The 27720-nt window shown below is 40.4% G+C and overlaps 1 protein-coding gene across 1 annotated transcript in view; it reads left to right on the forward strand.

Moving 5' to 3' along the window:
* Positions 1 to 9747: 9747 nt before the first annotated feature.
* The window catches only part of LOC120534515 (NACHT, LRR and PYD domains-containing protein 3-like), a 41355-nt gene continuing 23382 nt past the window's right edge, over positions 9748 to 27720 (forward strand). Inside the window, exon 1 of the mRNA XM_039762119.1 lies at positions 9748 to 9816. The gene's annotated coding sequence lies outside the window, so the exon portion shown is untranslated. The remainder of the gene's footprint in view (positions 9817 to 27720) is intronic.

Here is a 27720-nt window from a genome sequence, read left to right on the forward strand (position 1 = left end):
CTTCATGTTGTCACAAAGCAGTCTATGAGATGATGCTTAAGTGTCTTGGTTACCAAACGTGACTTTCTCTGATCTTTTTTGATGGAACAGAAACTGGCTGAAATAAGCCTGACTTCTCAAATTAAGTGAGGTTAACTTACTTAAAGTACTTTGTGGAATATCCACCTAGAAGAAGAAATGCCTGCAGGATTATTATGAGCAGGTGGTCAGAAAAGACGCAGTGTCAGGAGGCTGGAGATCAAAAATATCAAGTGTCTAAACTGATACACTAAAGAAAATGCTAAACCAGGAAAACAAAGCAAAGAGGTTCTCACAATAACTCAGTAGCCTTTCTCTATTCATACACTCATGAAATGTTTGTCTTAAATCTTTTTTATCTAGAAACTCAGATAATGATAGATGTGCATTGCCATTTCTGAAAGTGTGACGAGGGCCATGACACAACACATCATAGTTATTTAAGCCAGCTTTCCATTTCTGAGGCTTTCTAGGTCAGAACCAACATTTAGCCATTGGGGTAAGCTGGATTTGGGTGGGACTCATCCAGACAAGGCTGAAACAGGTCTTGGCATTATTTCAGTAGAATATTCTTAGTATGTTTGGGACTCCTAACAAGAACATTAATGGTACTGACCTCACCTTTAATTCTATGTACACTTTTTGGACTCGTCTTTTTTCAAGTTATAAAAAATTAGAGCTCAATCAGACTCCTAGGAACTTTAGACTATTAAATTAAAGGCAGACAGCTTCAAGTGTTTCAGCTGAGTGGGTGTTTGCCTCCTGCCTTGATGAAATACACTGTATTCTTCAGTGGATGGTGGTGTCTGCTGGTTAAACTGTCATTGAGTGCCTTCAGCACCTGGATGTGCTGCCAGCACTAATGGCCTTTCCTAGTGTAGCTGCTAAGGAGGTGTCCAATGACCCTTTCCCAGGACAAGCAGATGCCTTGCTCTTTCCCCAGTTATGAAGATTCAAGGGATTTGTGAGGGCATCATAATTAGCTTAGATAACTGAATGTGGTGGTGATCTTCCTGTCAGATGTTCTCTCAGGCTGGTCTATGCTGGAGAAAACCCTTCCACCTTGCTCATGTTTACTGCTGCCTAAGCCTCACCATCCTACTTGCTCATTTTTCCTCCATACCTGCTTTGCCATCTTCCTGAAGAAGATGATGTCTTTTTTCTTTGCCTTGGATCTTCTCTGAGCAGGTCTTAGGGAGGAGGCCCAAGCTTGCTCTTCCTTTGCCATAATTCTCACTAGAGCTTTCTGCCTTAAATGAAATTCTGCCATCTCAATTGATACATCAGTCTGTGCTTCTTCTGCAGCTGCTGATACCTTGGGGTCCCTGGACTTTCTGTTCTGTGGAGCTTCCCTTGTTCTTACCTCCTTAAACTCTTCAGTGAGACCATTGAAAGGGAGTGGAAGGATGTTAGTATGTCCATACAGTGCTGCACTGCTTAGGTTGTCTTTTAAACCCAGACACCATTGGGCAAGGCAGCTGATCTTGCTCTTCAGGGTCTCCATGGTAGTAACTGGGACTGAATATATCAGCAGAGACCACAAGATTTGGGTCAGGATTGTGTGCTGATAGATCAAGGCTTCAGATATACCAGGCAGAGCTGACTTAACCACCATTGTAAGGCAGTTCTCAAGCTCCAGTATTGGTCTCCTGGATGGTAGTGCAATCTTTCTGAATGGAGTCAAAGATCTTTCTCAGACTCTTGACTGGCTGCTTGTGACAGAAGTTATGGTGACTCATGTTTAGTGAGAAGTGGAATTTGTGCTTTCCACTCATTTAGCACCATAAACCTCAGTCTGGAAGGTTTGAAACTCATCCTTGCCCAAGTGATGAGATTCTCCAGGCTTCATAGCAACCACCAGCTGACCAAAACTGATGTTGATGTGATGGTGAAGTCATCCATAAATGCTTTGACCAGTGGCTGACTTTTACAAGGAGCCCCTGCACTCTGCTTCAGCTGATGTTCAGTGCCCCACCATGTTCAGTGAAAAGAATAACTGAGACTGTTTATGATTATTATTATCAAATTATGATTTCCTTCAAGTGCAGCTTTTTACTGCTACAACCCCACATAACCTGAAGGTTCAGAAAGACCAAGTAACTGAGACTGAGACGAGGTGTTTGTAACCAGCATTGGCTGTGAGGACTATGAGCACCGTGGAGTGACTATCTTGGGCTATTGTGTCAAACGTCGACCTTTGAACATTGATCACCAATGTCATTTGAAATGCTCCGGTTGAGTCTAAGAGGCTCAGAACTGTTCAGCCTTTGTGGATGGAACTGAGAAGACAAAAGGTCTGTCTGAGGTGTGAGCAAAGCTAAATACATGCAGTGCTTCATTTGAATTGATTTCAGGAGAATTGCCTTGCTAGATTATTATGTGATTTTTGTTCAGACTTTGTAATAGTCGAGGGTGTGCCTGCATCTAATTTTTGGCAAAGAAGCCGTGAAGAGGGTGGTGACTTTTTTTTAATTCAGGTTTGTACTCGTTGCCCTCAAGCGCTTTAATAAAATGAAGACATTTCAGCACTGTAATTACTGATGCGCCTTTCTTGTGAAGAAGTGTCTGATATCCATAGAATTATTGACATCTTTGACCCAAAAGCTTAAAGCATAAGAGTACGACTGTCTAAATATGAACATATAGTAGAGGACGAGAGTCGAGTCTAGCAAGGACCCCTGAAGACTTGAGCAGATGATCACAACAAGGTTTATTCTGTAAATGATAACTACAAGTGTTCACTAAGTTCTAGAGATTCTACAGTTTAAAGAGCCTTCTCTTTATTATCCTTTCTGATATTTAGCATATCCTTGTTATCTAATCAATGGGATATTGGAGAAGACATTTTTAAGACCAGATGCCTTTCCAGACTCCAACCTCCTTTTAAAATAATCAATGGGGCGGTGAGCTTATTTTGGCATTGAGGGTAAAGTTTGTGGGCACTGTGTGAAGAGGAGTATGGGAGTGAGTCGAGGCTGATGAAGATGAAAAGTGAAGCAAACCTGCAAAGAACAAATTCAGTTCAGTTTAATTTGGTTTATTTGTGTACAGCGCTGGCCAGAGTGCTGTGAGAAGTTCTCAGGTAAATCCAGAATTACTACAAATAAAGACACAGATTTGTTTAAACAGACTTTAACAACAAAGAAGTTTGACACTGATTAACAAAAATGGAGCCTGGCACTATCTGTCCATTGATTAACAGTGTAACTGTAGAGGGGAGCAAAAGAAAAAGTCAGTCAGCAGCCTTAATGGAGAGAGCAAACCTCTGGGGGTCCATCAGACACTTAGAACAAAGAAAGTCAAAGACTCAGCCACAGTTGAGCAAGGACTAAATTACTCCCGTGAAGAAATAAATCTTCTTAAAAAAATATCGCTTTCTTAAGTATGTTTTTAATTGTGGAGAACTTTATGGGATGCTTACGCTTACCAAAGAGGCTGTGCTGAAAAGTCTGTTAGTTAATGTTGTTGTCCCTCTGTTGCTACCTGCAGAGTGAAGTTTCTATTTGGCGTTCACCCATAAATCACGAGTATCGTCGCCAGTCCTTCAACAGTATAAAAGATCACCATTTTAAGCTTGCATAAGCGTGACTATGCTTCTCCTGTACTGACCTCCCTTCATTGGCGTCCAGACCGTGACAGGGTTGATTTTAAGGTGCTGCTGTTTCTTTTTAGTTACCTTAATGTATTCACGCCATCCTATTCAGCCATTACCCGCTTTACATTCCCTCTTGCCAGGTTAGGATGTCTGATCATCAGACACTCTTTGTGGTACTGAGGGCTCGACTAAAACTTAAAGGTGAGTGTGCTTTTCAAACAGCCGCCCCTCTGTTCTGGAACGATCTACCTGCTTATCTCAGGTCTGCAACAACTGTGGCTGTTTGAACATTAAGACTGAAAGGGCGTCTTTTCTCTTTTTACATTTCATTATCATTAATTCCTTTATTTTCCTTTTAATTTTTTCCTGTCTTAGAATGTAGTTCTTTTTACCTTTATTAATTTTAATCTGCAGCACTTTGGTCAGTGTTTTAAATGTGCTTTATAAACAAATTAAATTACAATACAGTAAATTTCATAACCGCATTAAAAGATGATATCACAGCTGTCCCATAATCGACCATTTTAAAAAAGTATTTTATTTTGGATTCATTATTTAGGTGCTTTGAAGTTCAACTCTGAGGTGTTTTTCTTTTTATGAGGTTTTCATTTCTAAGCTTTGCAGAAGGAACAGACATCGATAATCCATTTGATTCGACATCTTATGATAAATAAATCGCCAAAAGTGGAACTCACACAGCCCTGAAGTGTCCCCATCACACAAAATGTCCTCTAAGCTTTTCTGCTCCAGAATATTCATCTTGTTTGTAGTTCAAAGTCAGTTAGTGCAGAATATTTAAAGTTTCAATGTCAATTGATTATTTAGAGCAGTAGAGAAATATGATTGCAATTTTTATGTATTTATATTTCTGAAGAAACTACAGTAGGTACAGACAGTAATGTTTTGAATTTCTGCTTAAATTATGTAAATAAAGATACCTAATGTATTTCTATATTTAATGTGTAGTTTATTACTAGATATTTGCTTATAGCACTATATAAATAAAATGTTTTATCATTATTTATATATTATTAAAATCCTCAGAAACTATTGTCCAATGCAGGCAGCCATGAGGATCAAGCAAACACCAACGGTCTGTTTATTTAAAATCATTAACACTAATATATAAAAACTGTTTAAGAAATATTACATTTTTATATATAGTAACACAGGCAAGGGGGATGCACAAACCAGTGTGTTTCTTTGTGCCAGTCCCAATCCCGGTTAAATGGTGAGGGTTACCTCAGGAAAGGCATCTGGTGTGAAATTTTTCCAAATCAATATGCGGGCAACAATACAAATTTCCATACCAAATTTGTTGAATCCCGGGTTAACAACGCCTGCCACCAGTACTGTTAGCCAACAGAGTACTATGGGAAATTGGGTTACTGTTGGCCGAAAAGAAGAAGAGGGAGAAGGTGTGTCTGGTGGCAGGAGGAGAGGAGGAAGGGTAGGAGAGTGGAAGTGAGGGTAGGAACTTTGAATGTTGGCAGTATGACTGGTAAGGGGAGAGAGTTAGCAGATATGATGGAGAGAAGAAAGGTTGATATATTGTGTGTGCAAGAGACTAAATGGAAGGGGAGTAAGACCAGGTGGATTGAAGGTCGATTCAAATTGTTCTATCATTGTGTGGATGGGAGGTGAAATGGGGTCAGAGTTATTCTGAAGGAACAGCATGTCAGGAGTGTTTTGGAGGTGAAAAGCGTGTCAGACAGAGTAATGATTATGAAGCTGGAAATTGGAGGTGTGATGATGAATTTTGTTAGTGCATATGCACCACAAGTTGGGTGTGCGATGGATAAGAAAGAAGATTTTTGGAGTGAGTTGCATGAAGTGATGAACAGTGTACCCAAGGAACAGAAAGTGGTGATTGGAACAGATTTCAATCGACATGTTGGTGAAGGGAAAAGAGGAGACAAGGAGGTGATGGGTAGTGTGGCAGTAGGGGGCGCTAGTGCTCCCTTGAACCCTCAGGTACAAATCCAGACACCAGGTAAAAGTCCAAGACTTTTTATTTTTTTCCACATTGCACCAAGCACCTTCCACACTACTCATACAAAACACTGCTAACTATAATAAACACAATAAACTCTCTCCTCCACTCCCAGACACTTTGCTCCTCTCCCTCCCAGCACAGCTCGTTGTCTGGAGTGAGGCACCGGCCTTTTATAGCCCCTGACCCTGAGGTGTTTATGTCCCAACAGTCCACAATTCCTTATTCCTTCCGGGTCAGGGCAATCAGTCTTTTACTTCAACCTGGGAGCTTGACATTTCTTCCTGTCACGTGATCGTGACGTACTCCCGGGTCATACGGCATCACAGAGCCTATAAGCCTCCCCCACAGCGACTCCTGGTGGTCCCCAAGGTATCCAGCAGGGCTGTGTATAAACACTACAAAGTCCATAAGGCCCTGCTGGACCTCGGGGCACGATCCTGCTGTCAAGAGAGCTCCTCCTGGTGGCCTGGGGGTGCGGACCGGTATGGGAAGCCGGCAGTCCTCCACAGTAGGTATTGTGTCAAGGAGAGGAATAAAGAAGGTCAGAGGATAATGGATTTTGCAAAATGGATGGACATAGCTGTGGTGAATACTTATTTTAAGAAGAGGGAGGAAAATAGGGTTATGTACAAGAGTGGAGGAAGATGCACACAGGTAGATTACATCCTGTGCATAGGGGTCAGTCTGTAGGAGATTGAATACTGCAAAATAGTGGCAGGGGAAAGTGCATTTAAGAAGCATAGGATGGTAATCTGTAGGATGATGTTGGAGATCAAGAAGAGGAAGAGAGTGAGGGTAGAGCCAAGGATCAAATGGTGGAAGTTGAAAAAGGAAGAGTGCAAGGTTGAGTTTAGGAAAAAGTGAGACAGTCACTGGGTGGCACTGAAAAGTTACCAGACAGCTGGGAAACTACAGCAGATGTAGTAATGGTGTCTGCAAGAAGGGTGCTTGGCGTGACATCTGGAAAGAGGAAGGTGGACAAGGAAACCTGGTGGTGGAATGAGGAAGTACAGGAGAGTATACAGAGGAATAGGATAGTGAAGAAGAAGTGGGATAGTCAGAGAGATGCAGAAAGTAGACAAGAATACAAGGAGATAAGGCTCAAGGTGAAGAGAGAAGTGGCAGAGGCTAAAGAAAAGTCGTATGATGAGTTTTATGAGAGGTTGGATACTAACGAGGGAGAAAAGGACCAGTGGGCTAAACAGAGGAACCAAGCTGGGAAAGATGTGCAGCAGGTTAGGGTGATAAAGGATAAAGATGGAAACATACTCACAAGAGAGGAGAGTGTGTTGAGCAAATAGAAAGAGTAGTTTGAGAGGCTGATGAATGAAGAGAACGAGAGAGAGAAGAGGTTGTCTGATGTGGAGATAGTAAATCAGGAAATGCAACGGATAAGCAAGGTGGAAGTAAGGACAGCTATGAAGAGGATGAAGAATGGAAAAGCCGTTGGTCTAGATGACATACCTGTGGGAGCATAGAGGTGTTTATGGGAGATGGCAGTGGAGTTTTTAACCAGATTGTTTAATGGAATCTTGAAATGTGAGAGGATGTCTGAGAAGTGGAGAAGAAGTGTACTGGTGCCGATATTTAAGAATAAGGGGGATTTTCAGGATTGTAATAACTACAGGGGGATAAAATTGATGAGCCACAGCATGAAGTTATGGGAAAGAGTAGTGGAAGCTCAGTTAAGAAGTGAGATGATGATTAGTGAGCAGCAGTATGGTTTCATGCCAAGAAAGAGCACCACAGATGTGATGTTTGCTCTGAGGATGTTAATGAAAATGTTTAGAGAAGGCCAGAAGAAGTTGCATTGTGTCTTTGTGGACTTAGAGAAAACGTATGCCAGCATATGACATATTAGAGGAGTTTTGATATTGTATGATGAAGTCAAGAGTGGTACAGGATATGTATGAGGGAAGTGTTAAAATGGTGAGGACTGCAGTTGGAGTGATGGATGCATTCAACGTGGAGGTGGGATTACATCAGGGATCGGCTCTGAGCCCTTTCTTATTTGCAATGGTGATGGACAGGCTGACAGATGAGATTAGGCAGGAGTCCCCGTGGACTATGATGTTTGCTGATGACATTGTGATCTGTAGCGATAGTAGGGAGCAGGTTGAGGAGACCCTGGAGAGGTGGAGATATGAGAGGAGGGGAATGAAAGTCAGTAGGACCACCAAGACAGAATACATGTGTGAATGAGAGGGAGGTCAGTGGAATGGTGAGGATGAGGGGAGTAGAGTTGGCAAAGGTGGATGAGTTTAAATACTTGGGATAGACATTACAGAGTAATGGGGAGTGTGGAAGAGGGGTGAAAAAGAGAGTGCAGCCAGGGTGGAGTGGGTGGAAAAGAGTGTCAGGAGTGATTTGTGACAGACGGGATCAGCAAGAGTGAAAGGGAAGGTCTACAGGACGGTAGTGAGACCAGCTATGTTATATGGGTTGGAGACAGTGGCACTGACCAGAAAGCATGAGACAGAGCTGGAGGTGGCAGAGTTAAAGATGCTAAGATTTGCACTGGGTGTGACGAGGATGGACAGGATTAGAAATGAGGACACTAGAGGGTTGGGCACTGTTTGGAGACAAAGTCAGAGAGATGAGATTGTGTTGGTTTGGACATGTGCAGAGGAGAGATGTTGGGTGCTAAAGATGGAGCTGATAGGTAAGAGGGAAATAGGAAGGCTTAAGAGAATGTTTATGGATGTGGTGAGAGAGGACATGCAGTTAGTGGGTGTGAGAAGCAAGATGAAGAGGACATATAAGTATTGAAACAGATGGTCTGCTGTGGTGGCCCCTAATGGGCGAAGCTGAAAAAAAGAAGATTCTTTTATGTATAGTACATTTTTGATCTTCCTAAACTGATATAACATCATAACACCTTGATTTAATTTATTTACCATCTCAGATTGTGATTCTGGGCCCAAAGATCAGACATACTATATGTGTATTGTGATGTCCCACACACAAAAGTAGCAAAATTATTGCAGGCTTTAAAATAACTTAAGTCAGACCAACGCACCACCATGTCTGGTTTCCTAAGGCAGGTTTCACCCTGGTGGACCCGACTCCTGAGGTTCTACCCACACAATACAAAAAATATCATAAACATAACAAATAACTACTTAATAAACAACAAAAACACAAATCACAAAATTGCATACATTAAAAAATCAAAAGTGATAAAATAAATTAAAGGGCAAGTAATATCTGAAAAATAACAAAACCATTAAACAAATAAGAAATACATTTAAGTCAATGCAGCAGCTTGGACTACAAGAAAGTTTATGAGAATTGAGTCGCCCTTTTAAATGAACTTTTAAAAAAGCCTGCATGTCTCTGATCAAACACCTTCTAATGTGATGAGGTAGCTGTAAGATCTTAAATGGATTCCAAAGGTCTGGGGACCCTCATAAGAATTAAAATCACTCAGAGTCTGAGAATTTGAAGTCAGGTAATGAGGTGATGAGGACTTTGGAGCCCCTTCTCTAGTGTGTTTAGACCTGCTCATTGGCCATTGTAGACCACGTGATCTTAAGCTGCCCAAATCTTCTCATACTAACATGAGTTTAACTGCATTGTCTCTTGTTTGTTTTACACTTCTGTCAGTAGTGGTGGGAGACATGCATTTAAGAATTTCTTTGAATTGTGTACTTGATACATGAAAATAAACTTAAAATTGACCTTGAAGTTGAAGACACTCAGTCCTGCCATTTCTCCCAAGACTACATAAAATCTAGCAATCTGACAAAATGGCCACTGCTTTGTGTTTAGGTGTCATTATAAGAGTCACTGGTTACATTCAGGTGAGAGCTGCAGGGATCATGTCCATCAGCAGGCCTCACTTCAACTGGACATCACTGAGTGGACGAGGGTCTGTTTGTGAGGAGGATGATGTCTGGTTTGACAGCTCACTCTCAATGTGGATCCAAAGAAAAGTACAGATGTCACCATCATAATTACATCCATGATACAGTAAGAGTGTGCTAGAGGAGCACTGGATGGTAAAGTGGCAACCAGATAAAGACTCACTAGACAACATTCCTTTTTTAATCATAAGATTGTAGTTCTTGCTTTCAGTTTGTCGGAATGTAGAAGAGCAGCCTTGAGAGCTGACAGACAAGCCGAGTCCTGCTGTGGTGTGAGGTGCGGCCTCACAACTGACAACACCTGCCGGAGTCAAGAGGTCTACTGCTGCTGCTTCACTGCTGTAAGTCTTTCAATTCTTTTTCTGGAATTTCTTTGAGTTGCTGAACGTTTCTTAGTGGCATTGAGGATGTCACAGATGTGCTGGTAGGATTGGAGATCAGGTCTGTGCTGCAGGGGGTGTAAGCAAATATCAGAAAAAGAGATCTGGAGTGGAGTATGCCATGTTGTGTCAGCTCTGTTGGATACAATGTGACAAGTGACGGGGCTCACTGCTTAATTAATAATCTGCTGCTGATGTTACTTAGCACAAAGTTCACCAACAGTAAAGCACAAAACCATCTCATTAGATCTGAATTGCAATCTTGAAACACGTAATGAGCCTGCATCTCTAAATGAGACGACTGGTTTATTATCTTCACAGCAGGTCAGGTCAGGGTGGTAGTCAGGCTGGGATTGTTAGATCTGAACTGAACCTCAAATGAAGAGCCGGTGATGAGTGGTGGGCTCTAAGATTGGTAACAAAGCGCAGTCCTGACCTACTCACCAATCTTTATCATCGCTGGTAACCTTAATGTCCACATTTACATCTCTGCATATAAGTTCTATGAATTGTGTTATTTGTTCAATGCTTAATTGTAGTATTTTGCTCTTCCTACCCTTTAATTGTTTCTGATTCTAATTCAGACCTTTCTTTCATGTATTTATGTATCTGTTAATTGGTGTTTAATGTTTGGCATTGGTTTCTATTCAGTGTTATTAATGTGATCTTTTTCTTTAGTTTTATTCCTATTTTATCTTTTTCTGATTATAAGTGAAGTGCTTTGAGCACAGGAGTGGTGCTCTATAAATAAACTGTGTTCTTACTGAGATCATTTCAAAGTAGAGAGTCCACACTGCTGTAAAATGAGTTCTGTGATGAGGACACGTGTGGTGGTCTTCTCAGAATAGAGAGGCTGGAGCTCAGTTATGAAGAGCTGACATGCAGGACGGCTTTAGGAGATCTTAAACAACAAAACCTTCAACATTTATATGTGCAGCACATTTTTAGACATACTGTTCATGGAGCTCAAAGTGCTTTACAAACAGTAAAATTAAATTAAAATTAGAAAAGCATTCAAATGGAAGAATCCCCAGTTAGTTATTTTTAGTTTTTAGTCTAATCTACAGAGTATATTATATATTCTCACTTCCTCGACTCACTTTTTTAATCATTATTCTCTGGCACTTTGAATCGTGTTTCATTTTTTGCTGTGTTGATTCAGGCAATAATTAAATAATTTTAAAAATAATAAAAATGCCATTAGAGACAGAAGCCATCCTTTTCAAGTGTTTAAAAAGGTTGATTGAAATAATATGCTTCTCTTTAGCACTAAACAATGAATAATATTAGAATAAAAATATTTAGGATAAACATTATTTTCTGCTTTATTATATTTCAAGAAATAAAAAATGAACTAATTACAAGGTCTTGATGCAGAAGTCTTTGAGTTGCTAAAATTAAACTTATAACCCCTATGGTCGAAATTTAACATCTTAAGAAAGAAAGAAACTAAGAAAGAAAAAACATTATACACTAATGATTATAAGTAGTTACCTCACAAATACCAAGGACTGTATTTTGTATTAATCATGCTGCAGAGAGTTATATGATTTATTACTTCTGTATGATTTGTTCTTCATTTAGGTAGAAAAAGAATTAAGTTTGTGCACAGAATAAGAGACTAACTTGCATTCTTTTATGAGAAAATGCTGACCTCTTGATACCAACAGAACACCCTGTGATATTATAAATCAGTGTGACAGTTTCTGAATTCTTGCTTAAAACTATTTGAGCATATTTCTTAAAACTGTGAGTGCCTTGATAACCTCTTTATCTGAAAGAAGCTATGCGCACATTCCAATTCAGGGAGTCGCAAGCTATTATAATTTATATATAAACTGAAAATAAACTGCCATATATATATATATATATATATATATATATATATATATATATATATATATATATATATATATATATATATATATATATATATATATATATTTTTTTTTTTGTTTTTTTTGTTTAATACACAAACTAGGTATATAGAGGGAGGCCCCACGTTAGGCTGCAGGCTGTCTGATCTGATCAGTCAGTGGCACTAAGCTGGGGTTGGGGGCATTAGTCTCTTTGACTTACCAAAAATAAAGAAATTGCTTTTTACTTTAAATTGTTTTTTATCTCCCGTTGTTTCCGACTTCAGCGTCCACAAAACGTATCCTCTAACAGAACAATTCAGTAATCAGGCAGGAGAAAAGCTGTTCATGGTACTTTTTAATTACTCCTGTCTTTTAGAGAGTGTTCATCAGAAATAATGTGTTACAGCCTGGTCAGAATAGTCAAAGAAACAAAGAATAGAAGTTCATTTTATAAACTGCTGAATTTACACACAGCGTAACATTTACTCTGGTTGGTGTACATCCAAATGATTTATATAAAATAAAAGTCTGTTATATTATATTCTGGTTCTTCTTATACCTTTTGAGATAAGACACCACCCTTGAAATGTCTGTGCATATAACAACAGTCCATTCTCATTGTTTATAGGACATCTGCTGATTTCTTAGTCATCTTTCAGTTCATTTTGTATTTTACATCAGCCTTTCTTCTGGTACATTCTTTATTTACTTGACCATCTCAGTATTTTTCCTAAACCAAATCTTATATTTCAGAGTACATTTTGTTGTTCACTTGACCTTTATTTGGTTTCCCACATTTTTTTAACCCTTTATGCTATTTCTTTAAAGATGAATGCTGTGTTACCCTAAAATTATTCCTCCACAAAACCAAACAACTGAAATGGCAGCACACGTGTGTCCAGTGCTTATTCCTGCCAGGACAAACGACAGTCTGAGCAAATCTTCATCACATGTCATATATACCTCTGTTGAAAAATATTTAAAAGAACAAAAATGTGATATCTGACTCTTTGATGAAGCAAATGCATAACAGAAAACACTCCAACTTTTAAATCACTTAACTAAGTCACCCATTAGTGTTATGTTAGGAGTACATTCTCTAACTTCATAAAATTAGAAAGGACTCATTTTGACAAAATTAAAATACACAAACAAACAAACAAACTTAAAAACAAAATGCTGTCTGTCAGTTAGATATCATTCATAGTATTTGTGTCGTTTTTCATGATGATGACCGACTTATAAGCCAATTTAGATATCCTGGAGCCGTCCGCTTGCAATTGTGAGCTGAACTGGAGACCATCATGTAGAAATCACGTAACACCCATTCCATTATAGGTTTAAAATGATCAGTTTTGGAAAATGGATGGATGGACAGACAGACATCAGAATGTTTTACTTATGGATGGTCAAAACCTTCCATAACTTTAAGCTAATTTCTACACTAATGCTGTGTTTTATAAACCCTGACTTTTGTGTAAGAAATGGCCTCAGTATGTTTCCAAACATAAGCAAGTTTCACACTGACACTCCCGGACCAAATGATATTTATCTTGATGAGGTTAATGAGTAGAAATATAAACCCTTAATGCATATTTTTCAAACGTCTTTGCAGTCTGCACAAAGGATGGAGATCATCAAATCTTCTCTCATTGTGTAGAAAGTGTGATTGAGCAGATCCTGGTAACTGTAGGCCAGTAACATTTAACAAGCATCACAGGTAAATTAATTGAAGCAGTTATAACTGATAAAAAAGCGCTATATAAATGTAATGAATTATTATTATTATTATTATTATTATTATTATTATTATTATTATTATTAAGAAAAAGACTTGGTGACCATGTCTAGAACAGGTGTTTTAGCACACAGTGCCAGGAATTATTCTTTAAATAAAATCTGTGACACTCTTGCAATGCCTTCAATGGATGTCCTCTATTATAACGTATCTGAGTGAGCCTTGGCTAAGAACAGCCTGAGTTCACAACAGCAAATGCTAACAAACATGGAACATCTGAAACTGATAAAGAGAGATGATCTGTTCACGTTACACTAATTAACGTAAAGCGTATGGTGCAGTTCACCTTTTCATGTTTGATCTTCATAACGCACTGGTGAGGCCTCATGTGGAGTACTGTAGCGACCTCAGCATGTCAGGTTTGGAAAAGAAAAAACACAGAAGGGCAAAGAAAGGATCACAGCACAGTTTACTGGAAGAGTCAAATAAAAATACACAACTGTAAAAACAAAATGAGCAACTTTGAACTTGAACTATTTACAATTGTCTTTGAATCTGTCATTACTATGGCCCTCGGAGACGCCGTTAATGAAGCAAAAAGACAAAAACCCACTGATTTCACATGTATGACCCCTTCACATCCCCCCACCCTCCTCTCTCGAACTATCCAGCAAAATCTATGCCTCCGTGCCCGCCATTCAGGGTGCCGCTCCTTTTCCACTCTTTACCGTCAATCATATCCCCGATGTCAGTCCTCTGCACCCTTCTTTGCCCTCCCTCAGTCAACCCAACAGTCTTGTTTTCCGCCTTGGACTTCAACCTGGCCAGGACGCTACAGTACTGTGTGCAGCTCTGATCTAGCGGCATCCAGAGAAGAGGGACCAAGCTGATTCCATTACTAAGAGTTATCAGCGGTGAGGACAGATTGAAGAAATGAAACCTTTTTAGTTTAAGCAAACAGAGATTATGAAAGGAATTACTCAGTTATTACTTTAAAAAACGTTCTTCAACAGTAATACTGGGGCACAGTTGGAAACTTGTATTACACCAATGTTAGAAAGAACCACAGACACACAGAATAAATGACCAGGTAATGCAGTTGTGTGCAGGGCTTTAGGGACCTTCACATCTCGATTTGATGTTATTTTGGTGATAGGGTTGAGGATCTTGTTGGCCTGTATGGCCACAATGTGTTTTTAATGTTCAGAACGCACAGAATGTTTACAGAGTTCAATGTAATGGCTGGCTTTGGCCTACATCTGATGAAAATGCACTTCACTCTCAAAGCTCAAAATGTATTGCATTAAGTCCAAAATCATTCTTAGACTACACCACAAAGGTGGGGATCACCTTGAACCCCTGAGTTGGGGACCACGAAGAATGCTTTATAAGAAGCAAGATTTTTTGCAGTGATTGGAATACACAACAAAAAGAAAGCAGAAGCAAAAATAGTTAAAACTGCCTTGCATTAAAATCAAACACAATCCAAATCCTCAAGAACAAGCAAAGCAAAAAGTGAACAACCGGAGCAAATGAAAGAAAACCACAATACTGACAAGAACAACACAAATATACCAAAGCACAGGCAAAATGAACTTTTTGTTTTATCTCAGAGATTTGCACTTTCAGTTTAGTATTGCTTTATTGTAGATTTATGTACTTTTAATTTTCAATCATTTATTTAATGAAGTAACAACATGATTTTTGTTGATTTGTTGGTTTATTTATATTTTTATTTTTTAAAAAAGTGAAAATTGATTTCTTAATGAAAATAAATAATAATTTAAAACTTATACAACAAATTATTTCTAAATCAATCTACTAGAAAAATTGAAAAAAATTCAGCCAATACATTTTAAGGTATTGTTGTTATTTTTTGTTATTTTTTGCTCCTCTTATTTTTTTGCCTTGTCCACCACATATGGAGCCAAGGGGGGTGTTCTCCTTTCATTGCAGCTGTGCTGCTTTTCTGTTTTTTGGAAATGTATTTTATATAAAAGATTTTTTAGAATTGTGCACTCCTTTTGATTGCCTTGAGGTTTGGCTGTTTTCTTCGTAGACTGAAGTTTTTGAAATAACAAATTATGTTTTTATTATTATTTTGGGACCACAATTTTCTTGTGGTTCCCCTTTTTTCCTATTCTGAGTGCTTTTAGATTTGACAATCATTTCTTCTTGGTCTGTAAAGGTTGGAAATCTGCTTGTTAAGTTTAGGGTTGTACGGCTCTGTGTGGTGTGAGGCAGCTACAAAAGAAAATTTCAAATTCAAGAAATAAACAGAAAACCTCCGTCTGAAGTAATTAAAGCGGACAATCCATGAAGATGAACAAAAAGCTGTAACAGACCCGAAGAACTAACTTCATGTGCTAAAACATTCACATATTTCCCTTATTCATTCTTTTTAACCAGAAATATATTTTATTTAGTTCAAATATTTGGAAGACCCCTGCATGTCCAAACATGTTAGAAGAATAAACCCAATACAGAACCTTACCACCGAATATGGAGGAAATGTGTAACTGTTCTAACTGCACTTGACTTGGGTCTGGAGCCTGAGATTCAGAGTTCTTAAGAGTGATCATAAACTCTTTAGTTTGGTGGTCATCATCTGTCTTCCCTGGCATTAACTCACTGATCACTCTTCATATCCATAAGGAGAGCAGGCTTGAGGCAGAAGTGAACTAAATGGCTGCAGGGAGAGCCGATATGCTGAGTCAGTTACGGAAAATGGGAAAGATGACAAATGATGACAGGGCTCTGTAGTCAGCGAGCGCACCTATGGGGTGCACTCAGTGCCAGATTTAGGGACCACCTCTTCTCCACGGTCTTTGATTCTGCTCATTCCTCTAAGGGGGGCTCTTCCTGCTATGATTGCTTTCAACATTACAAACAGGATCCCCCTAAACCGCTCTTCGATCAAGCTCATTACTCCTTTCTTATTAACACCCCAGCTTTGACAAGACCTCTGAATGTGACTTTTTAACAAGGGGCCTCCAGACTTTATTTAGCTTAAGGCCTCACCAGTTATAAAACTGGCACTCTACATAAGGACTGGTCAAGGACTCAATTGGAGGGTTTAAGTTGGGAAATTATTCTGTGGAGCTCAGACAGATTTATTTTAGTGAAGGAATTTACTTCTCTAAAAAGAGCATGCTGAAGTACAGCAGGATTCATTTTGGAGAGACAAGCTTTGCTAGAAATCTACAGGTGGCACACGCCTGGACAAACTTGTTAAGAAGGCAGGCTCTATTGTAGGAGTAAAGTTGGACAGTTTAACATCTGTAGCAGAGCGACTGGCACTAAGCAAACTCCTGTCAATCATGAAGAATCCACTGCATCCACTGAACAGGATCATCTCCAGACAGAGGAGTAGCTTCAGTGACAGACTTTTGTCACCGTCTTGCTCTAGTGACAGACTGAGGAGATTGTTCCTCCCCCACACTATGCTTTTTTATTACTATTTAATTTAATATTGTTTTTTTTTGTATCAGTATACTGCTGCTGGATTATGTGAATTTCCCCTTGGGATTAATAAAGTATCTATGTATTGTGGAGACTGGCCCAGACACAGACAGGCGGACACGTTCATTTCACCCACAAACACGTTTTTTTACAATAAAGTCACAAGGTGCACCACAAAACTCCCAAAGTCCCCAAAGTCCTGGCCACACAATGCCTTATTTCCTTCAGGCCACCTCCTTGCCTCCTTTCTTCCAGCTCAGTCCACTCCGCTCCCGACTCTCGTCCCAAATGAAGGGAGGCGGCCCCTTTTATCTGCACCCGGATGAGCTCCAGGTGCTTCCTGGCACTCCTCTCTGGACACACCCCAGTGTAGCGGAAGTGCCGGCTGTTCTCCCGGAAGCTCTCCAGGTGTCCCTTCTCCTCTTCCCCCCAGCACTTCCTGGTGTGGCGGAAGTGCTGAGGTCCAGGGTCCCCAAGGCATTGGGGCGCCCCCTGGCGGTGACCACGGGTCACTACAGGGTTGGGCTTCCAAGCCCCCTACCCATTGCCCCCAAAGCAACCAGGATGGCGGCCCCCACGTGATCCAGGGTTGGCGTAGACCCTCTTCCGGTCGCTCAAGGCGTCCCAGCCAGGTCGTTGCCCCTGGCATTCCTGAAACTATCTATCTATCTATCTATCTATCTATCATTATCTTAAACTTCGTTTAGAAGACAATTGTTGAAAATAAAACTCTTAGGTTTGCAGCCTAATCATTTATTATTTTAGAAAGATAGAACTGCCTCTCAAGTCCAACTATTTTATTATTCTCAGCTATATGTGTCTTTAATATTTCATAGTGGATTGTTAATTCAATTTGTCTCATTTAGCCCTGAGGCATTTTCTCTTAAAATTTGGCACTCTATGATTTTTTTTCCTGGGTATTTTAATGCTGGTGTATTTTTTAACAGTTCTTTCAGAGGCCATTGTGTCAGCTGTAGCTCATACCTTTGAAAATAAATATTCTACCTTACTGGTATCATTGCTGGCTGCGCTAAGACAGGCACTCCATTCAGACTGATTACTGAGGATATTAGCAAATCTAAAGGCTGTGTGGAGTTTGTATGTTCTTCCTGTGTCTCTGTGGGTTTCCTCCCATGCAAGTTAGATGGATGCTAAATGAGCCCTGGTGTATGGTTGGTGTGGGTCTTCACCCTGCAGTGGACTGGCACCTTGTCCAGGGTCTGTTCCTGCCTTGTGTCCTATTCTGGCTGGTTAGGCTCCAGCAGACCTCCTGCCACCCTGTTCAGGACAAAGCGTTTTAGAAAATGACTGACTGACAGATGCTGCAGATGCATCAAAGTAGCATTTTGTAACAATACACTACCTTTACAACTAATTAGCAATATTTCTACATTACATAGAAATGTTCTGATATACTGACATCCATGACCTGCCTCATGTCAGCTTTTAAACCTTTTGAAATAACTGAACCAGCGTGTATGTCCTCCCTTATCTGTGGGCTGACTGACGTCAAATGAGTGTGGTAAGTTCATGAATTAATTACTTTAGGGTCACACTGAATATGCACATGAACATTGCAACCCTCTATAATCAGGAGCCTATCGTAATTAGTTATTATAATAGATATGAAGTCTGAGAATTCCTCAGTAAAAGAAGCATTATACTTTTGTAGGTCTATAAATGATTGATACGAGAGATTACATCACTCCTTGAATAACCACATATAACCTCACTTGAAAGATGTGAAAGTACCAGTCGTCTTCACAGTTTAATCGGCTCAAGTAAATACTCGCTAAAATGCTGCTTCTTTTACCTTGGTGAACAGAATGAACAAAACTGTAATTCAGTGGTGCTGCTTTAATGAACACTGCTGCACCATCAGAGCTGAGCCACGGTTCATTTAATGTAAGAAAATCTGTTTTCATATCACTGATAAGATCGTCTTACTGTTTAACGTTCTGATATTTATTAAAGACACATTTAAGGTGTCAGAAGAGGACAGCTGTATCAGAGTGTGGGGGCACCTAGAAATAGTAATGAAGTTTTTTGCATTAATGCTGCCATCCATCCATCCTCTTCCGTTTATCCGAGGTCGGGTCGCTGGGGCAGCAGCTTGAGCAGAGAGGCCCAGACTTCCCTCTCCCCGGCCACTTCTTCTAGCTCTTTCGGGAAAATCCCAAGGCATTCCCAGGCCAGCCAGGAGACATAGTCCCTCCAGCTGATCAGATGCATTTATGCTGCTTTATTCAGAAATTGTAGTGACAGTCTGGTCCGTTGCTAGAGTGCTGATTTGGTGCACATTGACTGGTGAAGCCACTGCAAAACAAACCAAGTGATCACATCTAAGCATGGGTTTAAAGTTAACAAGACCCAAGCTATGTAAATAGCTTAGATCAGCATCACAGTTATCCTTATTCTTACATAAAAGGATTTGCTACTTAGAGCACTGATGCTACATAAGGTCATTTTAAACGTCAATTGTTGGCTCGATTTCACCAAACAATTAATGACAGGGATATTTATGAATTTGTGGATACTGTTTTTAAAGTGTTTATTGCAGATTACATGTGACTTAATACAACACACAAGTAGTTATAGGCATGCACTTGCTGACAAATTGAAGAATGAACTTTAAGCCCCGCCCCTATGACGTCATACCGGAAGTCCCGCTTTGTTGCCCCTTGATGATGTCACGCCAAAATTCCTCCCCCCTGGCTGTGGATTGGTCAAGGGCTCCCTGTGCACGCCCAGACTCCGCCTTGAACACGCCCGGCACCTAAATTGGTTCTCCTTTCTATCAAGAGCCGTTTGATGGATGTCTGCACCCTCGTTGAACCCACCCTGCACCTGCTTGGTTCCACAAACTGTCAAAGGGCAGTTTGATGGATGTCTGCCCCCTGATTGAACTCACCACCGCCCCCCACCCCCAGGACAAGCCGGGCATGTTACAGCCTTTACCTCAACAAGCCTAGACATGAACGGGGTCTGCCTCGGCCCCCGCCCTCTCCCTAACACAAGCCCAAACATGCCCATGGCTTGTCCTGACCAGTCCAGGCACGTTCCTATCAGTACCCTACCGATCTGAAGGGCCTGCGTCAGCCCCGGTGAGGCAGCACCTGACGGTCGGCCTCCTCATACTTCCCAGTCCCCCATACTTCCCTGCCAGTTCTGAAAGTGTGGTATAAAAAGCGAAGCATTCTGTTCTATGATTTTAATATGAACACGAAATTAAAATATCTTTATAATCTTTGCTTTATGACTTGCAGCTCCAGGCTTTTTTCCATCTCACAGACAGATTCTTTTGTCATCTTGCCCCAGCAATAGGCACATTGAGAGAGAAAGAAATCAAGCACCCCCACTTTTAGCAGACCCCTTGCAAGCAGGCCTGTGTGCTCTGTCTCTCTTTCTCTCTCTCTCTCTCTCTCTCTCTCTCTCTCTCTCTCTCTCTATCTTAGAGCACAGCCCCTGCTGGAGAGCGGAGCGCGATCGCCTTCACACAGTTTTGCGCTTCGAGCACCCATTCCCTGCTGGGTGAGCCCATGCGAGATTGCCTGCTTGTCAACAGCTGTCTGTAAACTCTCCTACCCCCATACGTCAGTGGGCTTGAGACCACGCAGACCCTCTGTCCATGACGGATGGATCTTTTAAAGTTAAGGGATTTTTAAAGATTAGCTTGGAAAGCTTGAGATAACTACTAGTTCAACCCTTTAAAAATCACACATAGTTAAATAATAATAATATGCCGCAGTTCCCTTTTAAATCACGTTTGAGACGTCTAAAAAATCAAGCCTGGGCTGTATAATTTGTAATTATATTAATTAAAATAATTGTAATTTGTATAAAAATCGATCTAAAACAAGCCCTTTTTCTACTCAAACTCACCCCACATTTTAAATACAGGTATCTTCAGCTGACCCTAAGAAAACATCTTGTGGAAGCGAGCAGCCCGCATGGCTCAGGGAGGGAGTGATGGTTCCAGCAGCGGCCGATTTCACATTTCAGCTGTGTAAAGTGGTGGCTGGTACCAAATATGTTCACATATATACAGAGCTTAACATTAGGGCTTATTTTCCTGGATTCAAACTCACCCCACATTTGAAATAATCAAATACATGTATTTTCCATCTCACAGAAAATCCTCCAGCAGCAGTTTCTCAGAGAGAAAGACCAAGTGGTAGACCCAATCAGCTTTCAGCCGACAGCCCATGCGAGCAGCCCCTGCTCTCTCTCTACACACAGAAAGTAAAGTCAGGTATAGGAGGACTCTGTGAGTTCGCTTGCAAACAACTGAGCCCGCCCGTTTCGAACATCCATCCCCCGTTGGGTGATGCCCGGCGAGCTCGCCCCACCGGTCTGATTGGGCCTCCTTTGTGTCAAGAGCAGTTTGATGGATGTCTCTTATTCGGGTCAGTGAAAGGTACTTCGGCATAAAAAACCTAAGGTCTCGGGGGTATGGTCACTGTGAAAAGTTAATACAGAAAAGAGAATACAGAACACACGCCACACTCGTCCGATCTCTTTTGAAAAACGCTAGGTGAATTTGAACATCATGTCCTATGTTTGGTTAACACTGCGGACACAGGCGCTAGATCTCCGTCATATGGACCATTACAGAGTAAAGATTAGAGAATCTTTTGCAGTCTCCATTACAAGATCCATAGCACCCGCAGGAAGTTGGACAATTAAGTGCACACCCTTTAGTTTGTCAGAATCATGGGGTTAGTGCACAGGTCCATATTCTAAAATATCTTAGATTATATCTATTTAGTTAGCATGTCGGCACTATTCATTTTTAATATAGGTGGTATATTTCCCTGACCAGGGCTTCTTGTTAAAAGGTTAAAATAAAACAGAGATCTGAGATACTCCTATTGGAACAGCAACATTTTGTTATAGAGTGTAGAGGTTTGTCTTGCATTCTAATTCTTAAAGCTCTATCAAACTATTATTCATTTCAAAGCAAAATGCCAACAATCATTTTGTTTATAACTAAATTAAATAAACCTTATAAATAGATCCCGGTGCTTGATAATACTTAACCCTAATTGATATCATTAAATGATACTTCTGTGTTTTATTCAGATTTAATATTTTTAATTTGCCTTTTTAAGCTTTATTTAAAAATGAACTTTTAAGACACATTCAGACTATTCCAGACTGCATGTCAAAAAAGCTTATTATTTATTTAAAATGTTTTTATACATCATGGCAGCTATTCAAATTGTAATCACTCCATTTTTTCATGTGGTTATTTACTTCATAATTAACTTTATTTATTTATTTTGGCACAAATGTCCTTATCATCAAGACTACCAGTCTAGTTCATATTCTAAACTCCAATATTTAATGTTCTTCCTGAATCAGGAGGAACACAAGCCTACTTTTAGTGCCAGATAAGATTCTAACAATAACTGGCTAATGTTAATTAGCCTCATACTAGCCGATGTTAAATAATGTTTTCCCCAACTCTTTACAATCCTGTGCCTACATAGATGACAGTTTAGCTGATAATATACCGCAGAACACGTAGGTTCTGTTGTAGTGTGCGGTGAGCTTGGTGTGATCCGGTCTTAAGATGTTTTTTAATCTCCTCTGTGACTTAGTATTTGTACATTTTAGTTTGTACTGTCTTATCTTTGTGATAGGGTGAGTCAATGTTTCATTTTGGAATAATAATGTCTAGCTTACCTATGATCCCTGCACAAACCCTGGTCCTTTGACTCGTATTCAAGACGTTTGCAGACACTTGTTGACTCTTGGAATCGCAGTTCAAACTTACGTCCCTTGACCCTGAATGCTACTAAAACAAAGGGTGCTTTTTCACAAACTGAGGGGAAAGCAGTTTTCAATGACAGCTGTCCTGGACTACCTAAAAGAAAGAATAAAACCTCACAGTTTTAGTAAAATTTTAGTCCTTGTGCTAACGCATATAATAGATATGATGTAACTATCCACTAAAACATTTTCCATCCTGATTGGCCTAACGTGTCCAAAATAAGCCTAATCATCAGCCCTGTAGTGTATCTGCTCCTATAACCTCCTATAACTGTTCTTATTTTCAGAGGCTCATAACTGCTTTAAAATGGAAGGCTATTACCAAGCGTTCAGAGAATTTCTAAAACGCTGTATTATACAAAGCACCCTGAGTACCAAAGTGTTTATAACATGTTGATGAAAATGCTGTTTTAAATTAAAGCCTGAACAAGATAACTGTTTTCTAATCATCATATAAAATGCTTAGTAAATAAAGAGAGAAAAAATACAATTTATAACAAAAATGGAAACACTGATGGACGGCTGAATAAACAAGGGAATCTAATTTAGCTTGAAATGCCGCAGAGTGTTTTACAAATAAAACCCTACAACAGTGGTTCTCAAACTCTGGGCTGAGGTGGTGCGAAGTAACACAAGGGGGACTCAAAGATGTGAAAAAAAAGAAAACAAGAATCGAAAATATGAAAAATACATCTATTGAACCCAAAACAAATTAACTTAAACTACATTCTTATACAGAAAAATAAATACAGAGATAGATAAATGTCGATAAAAGTTAAGTAGGTATAATAAAATATGCAAATAAAGTGTCATGAGAATAAAATCTGATTTATTTATGTATTTATTTTTTCATGATTAGCAGGCCAATGATTTGGCCATTTGAGAAAAAATAATCATACATTTGTGGTGTAAGCAGAATCTGAATGACTTGGGCTGGCAAGAAAAGATATATGACAGAAGATATCAGATGTCTCCAGTTCCTTTAGGGACTTTATACTGGCTATTCTCATTTAAAATGAGTACAGTAATTAAGTTCTATGCTATGTTTGGGTGGATGTGATCAGAAAGGCACTGATGATTCCAAAGATCAGTCAAGAAAACTGTTGGAAGAAGGGGCAGAACTCTTTAGGAAACAAGGATTTTTCTTATAATTTTTTTAAACTGGACCTTTACAAAGATGCTTTTAGATGGTTTATTTTCTAAAGATGCTTTATTTTCATGTTAAAGCAACTGGCCGTTTTACTTGGCTACTGAACGTGTATTTTTGTTCACTAACGCTTTAGTATTTAATTAAGAATTACCTGAATATCTGATCATTAGTTTAAGCAGAAAGAGTAATTAGCTCTGCTATTTTGTGAGCTATGCAAGCGTGCTGAGCTGTTGGCTCCCATTTATGAGGTCACTAGCATGAGCTAAAGCTGCTGATTTTAAAAACATGATTTTAGTTTGATGAACTTCGGAGGTACAGAAAAGTGCTTCTTACATCCCCTACCCTCTAGTTAAACCAGCACACCTCACTATAGCCTCCTGTGCTTTCTTATAAATCTCTGTTTAAATGCACAAGTATATTTACAGAGTTTTCCTTTGTCAAAAGGCCCCTAGGTGATAGAAATGAGCTAAGCAAAAAATTAAAAATTACTGACCGCAGCAAATCCTAAAACACACGTGGAATCTGTCTTTCTTCTGCGGTGTGGAGTTACTTTTAAAAATAACTTTAACATAACATTATATTACTTACACGTCTAAAACCACTCAGATTTTGAGTTACTATTTTTAAAATAATTACATTTAGCGAAATGAATGAAAACACCGTTACAGTAAGTTCCTGGAGTCTGTCTCTAACCGGTTGTCCAGATGAGAGTTTGTAAAGCAAAAATGTTTCATTATCTCAGCCTTTTAAAAACAGACGGCTCCGTACAGAGAGGCCGTTTCGAAAGAGTAGGCATTTCACAAGCGGGTCCCTTCTGAGAGTATTTCAGAATACTTTTATTATGTCAGAGTTAATGCACCACCGGCCTGCGCTTTAAAGCCACTCCTGAATATTCTCAGAGGAGAGACCCCTGTTTGAATTTTCAGACTCCGAGACAAAAAATACTTGATTGGATTACCCGTTTCAGTATGAAAAACTACCATTGTTTTCTTCAGTCCTATGAATTTGTACATTAATTGTCGTACACGTAGATAGAAAAAAATGCTGCATCTTATTTTATACGCATGTACAAGTGCGCTCACGCACACACTTGAGAATCTAATTTATAAATATTAATATTAAGGATTCAGCCATCCGTTTTTTTCAAAAACATACTCGTTTGGTGCCTATAATAATTATGAATAGTCTGCATGAAGAATAGTTACATTTTATTTAATCCTATACAAAGATAAAATAAAAAATTTTTCTAAGAAGTTCATAGAGACGCTGGTGGGCTTTGTGGTTTGGAAACAGTTAAAAAATGACCGACGTATTTGTGGCTTGCCAAAGGGTGTTTTAAAGGCCTCTAGTTAAACCAGCACACTCTAAAACTAACACTATAGCCTACTGCGCTTTCTTAGAAATCTCTGTTTAAATGCACAAGTGTTTTTACAGAGTTTTCCTTTGTCAAAAGGCTCCTAGGTGATAGAAATGAGCTAAGCAAAAAATTAAAAATCACTGACCGGAGCAAATCCAAAAACACACGTGGAATCAGTCACTCTTGAGCGGTGTGGTGTTACTTTTAAAAATAATTTCATTATATTATACTTACAAAATGAGTAACCAAACATGCACAATAACAGGGCTTTTACAGGCAGGAGTGTTAAAAGAGACACAAAGCGTTTGTAACACGAGACTGCTCGATGTCTTTAAAGGTGATAAATCAAAGTGGAGGTTTGTACATGACCTAACCCCCAAAACATTCCTGAGACTACCAGCGGCGAGCTCACCGGGCATCACCCAACGGGAGATGGATGTTCGAAACGGCGGGCTCAGTTGTTTGCAAGCGAACTCACAGAGTCCTCCTATACCTGACTTTACTTTCTGTGTGTAGAGAGAGAGCAGGGGCTGCTCGCATGGGCTGTCGGCTGAAAGCTGATTGGGTCTACACTTGGTCTTTCTCTCTGAGAAACTGCTGTTTTTAGGATTTTCTGTGAGATGGGAAGCTTGAATCAACTGCTTCTGGAGGATTTTCTGTGAGATAGAAGATACTTGTATTTGATTATTTAAAATGTGGTGTGAGTTTGAATCCAGGAAAATAAGCCTTAAGAATAAGCTCTGTATATATGTAAACATTTTTGGTATCAGCCACCACTTGAAACAGCTGAAGTGTGAAATCGGCCCCTGCTGGAACCATCACCCCCTCCCTGAGCCATGCAGGCCGCTTGCTTCAACAAGATGTTTCCTGAAGATACCTGTATTTAAAAATGTGGGGTGAGTTTGAATAGAAAAAGGGCTTGTTTTAGATCGATTTTTATACAAATTATTATTATATTAATTAATATAATACAAATTATACAGCCCAGGCTAGATTTTTTAGACGTCTCAAACGTGATTTAAAAGGGAACTACTGCATATTATTTAACTATGTGTGATTTTTAAAGGGTTGAACTAGTAGTTATCTCAAGCTTTACAAGCTAATCTTTAAGAATCCCTTAACTTTAAAAGATCCATCCGTCATGGATAGAGGGTCTGCACGGTCTCGAGCCCGCAGACATATGGGGTAGGAGAGTTTACAGACAGCTGCTGACAAGCAGGCGAGCTCGCAGGGACTCACCCAGCGGGGAATGGGTGCTCGAAGCACACAACTGTGTGAAGGCGATCGCGCTCCACTCTGCAGCAGGGGCTGGCTCAGCTGGTGTCTGCGCTCTGAGAGAGAGAAAGAAAGACAGAGACAGAGCACACAGGCCTGCTTACAGGGGCTGCTAAAAGCTGGGATGCTTGATTTTTTTCTCTCTCGATGTGCCTATTGCTGCGGCAAGATAACAAAAGAATCTGTCTGTGAGATGGAAAAAAGCCTGGAGCCGCAAGTCATAAAGCAAAGATGAGATATTTTAATTTTGTGCTCAAATTAAAATCATAGATAAAACAAAATGCTTCACTTTTATACCGGCCTTTCAGAACTGGCAGGGAAGTGTGGGGAGACCGACGTCAGGTGCTGCCTCACCGGGGCGGAGGCTGGCCCTTCAGGTCGGCAGGGTATGGATGGAAATGTGCTGGGAATGGTGCAGGGCCGAGGTGGCAATCTGCCTGACTGGTCAGGACATGCCCCAGGCATGTTTGGGCTTGTGCTAGGAAGAGGGCGGTGGCCGAGGCAGACCCCCGGGCATGTCTGGGCCTGTCGAGGTAAAGGCTGTAACATGCCTGGGCTTGTCCTGGTGAGAGGGGGGCGGTGATGAGTTTAAGCAGGGGGCAGACATCCATCAAACTGCCCGCTGACAGTTTTGGAACCAAGCAGGTGCAGGGCAGGTTCAATGAGGGGGCAGACATCGATTAAATGGCCCTTGACAGAAAGGAGAACGAATCAAGTGGAGGGGAGGGTTCAAGGAGGAGTCTGGGTGGAGTTTATTGAACCAATCAGGTGCAAGGGCGGGTTCAACAGGGGGCAGACATCCATCCAATGGCCCTTGACAGTTTATTGAACCATTCAGGTGCAAGGGGCTGGTTCAAGGAGGAGTCTGGGCGGGGACAGGGGGCCCTTGACCAATCTGCCAACAGGGGGAGTGGCTAAGTCACATGGAGGGGCGGGCCTGGGACTTCCGGTATGACGTCATGTCAGGATTTCCGGTATGACGTCATAGGGTGCTGGGTTTTAAGGTCATTAACCATTTTGATTGACAGCTCTAATTGCGATTTTGACAGAAGTTGCCTGGCTTATACTACTGACAGGTGCCGGCGTGTCCTGCCGTGGGGGGCAGACACCCCCACTCCCTCTGAGTGCGCACACAGGTCGGAGAGATGACCGGTCAGATGTCCTTCCTGCCAACCAGCCCCTTCTCTGCTTAGGAAAGTGGGGGGGGCATTACTGCATACTTTCCTTGGGGTGGGGCAGCAAGTGGCAG

This window comes from Polypterus senegalus, chromosome 8, assembly GCF_016835505.1.
Source record: "Polypterus senegalus isolate Bchr_013 chromosome 8, ASM1683550v1, whole genome shotgun sequence".
NCBI lineage: Eukaryota > Metazoa > Chordata > Cladistia > Polypteriformes > Polypteridae > Polypterus > Polypterus senegalus.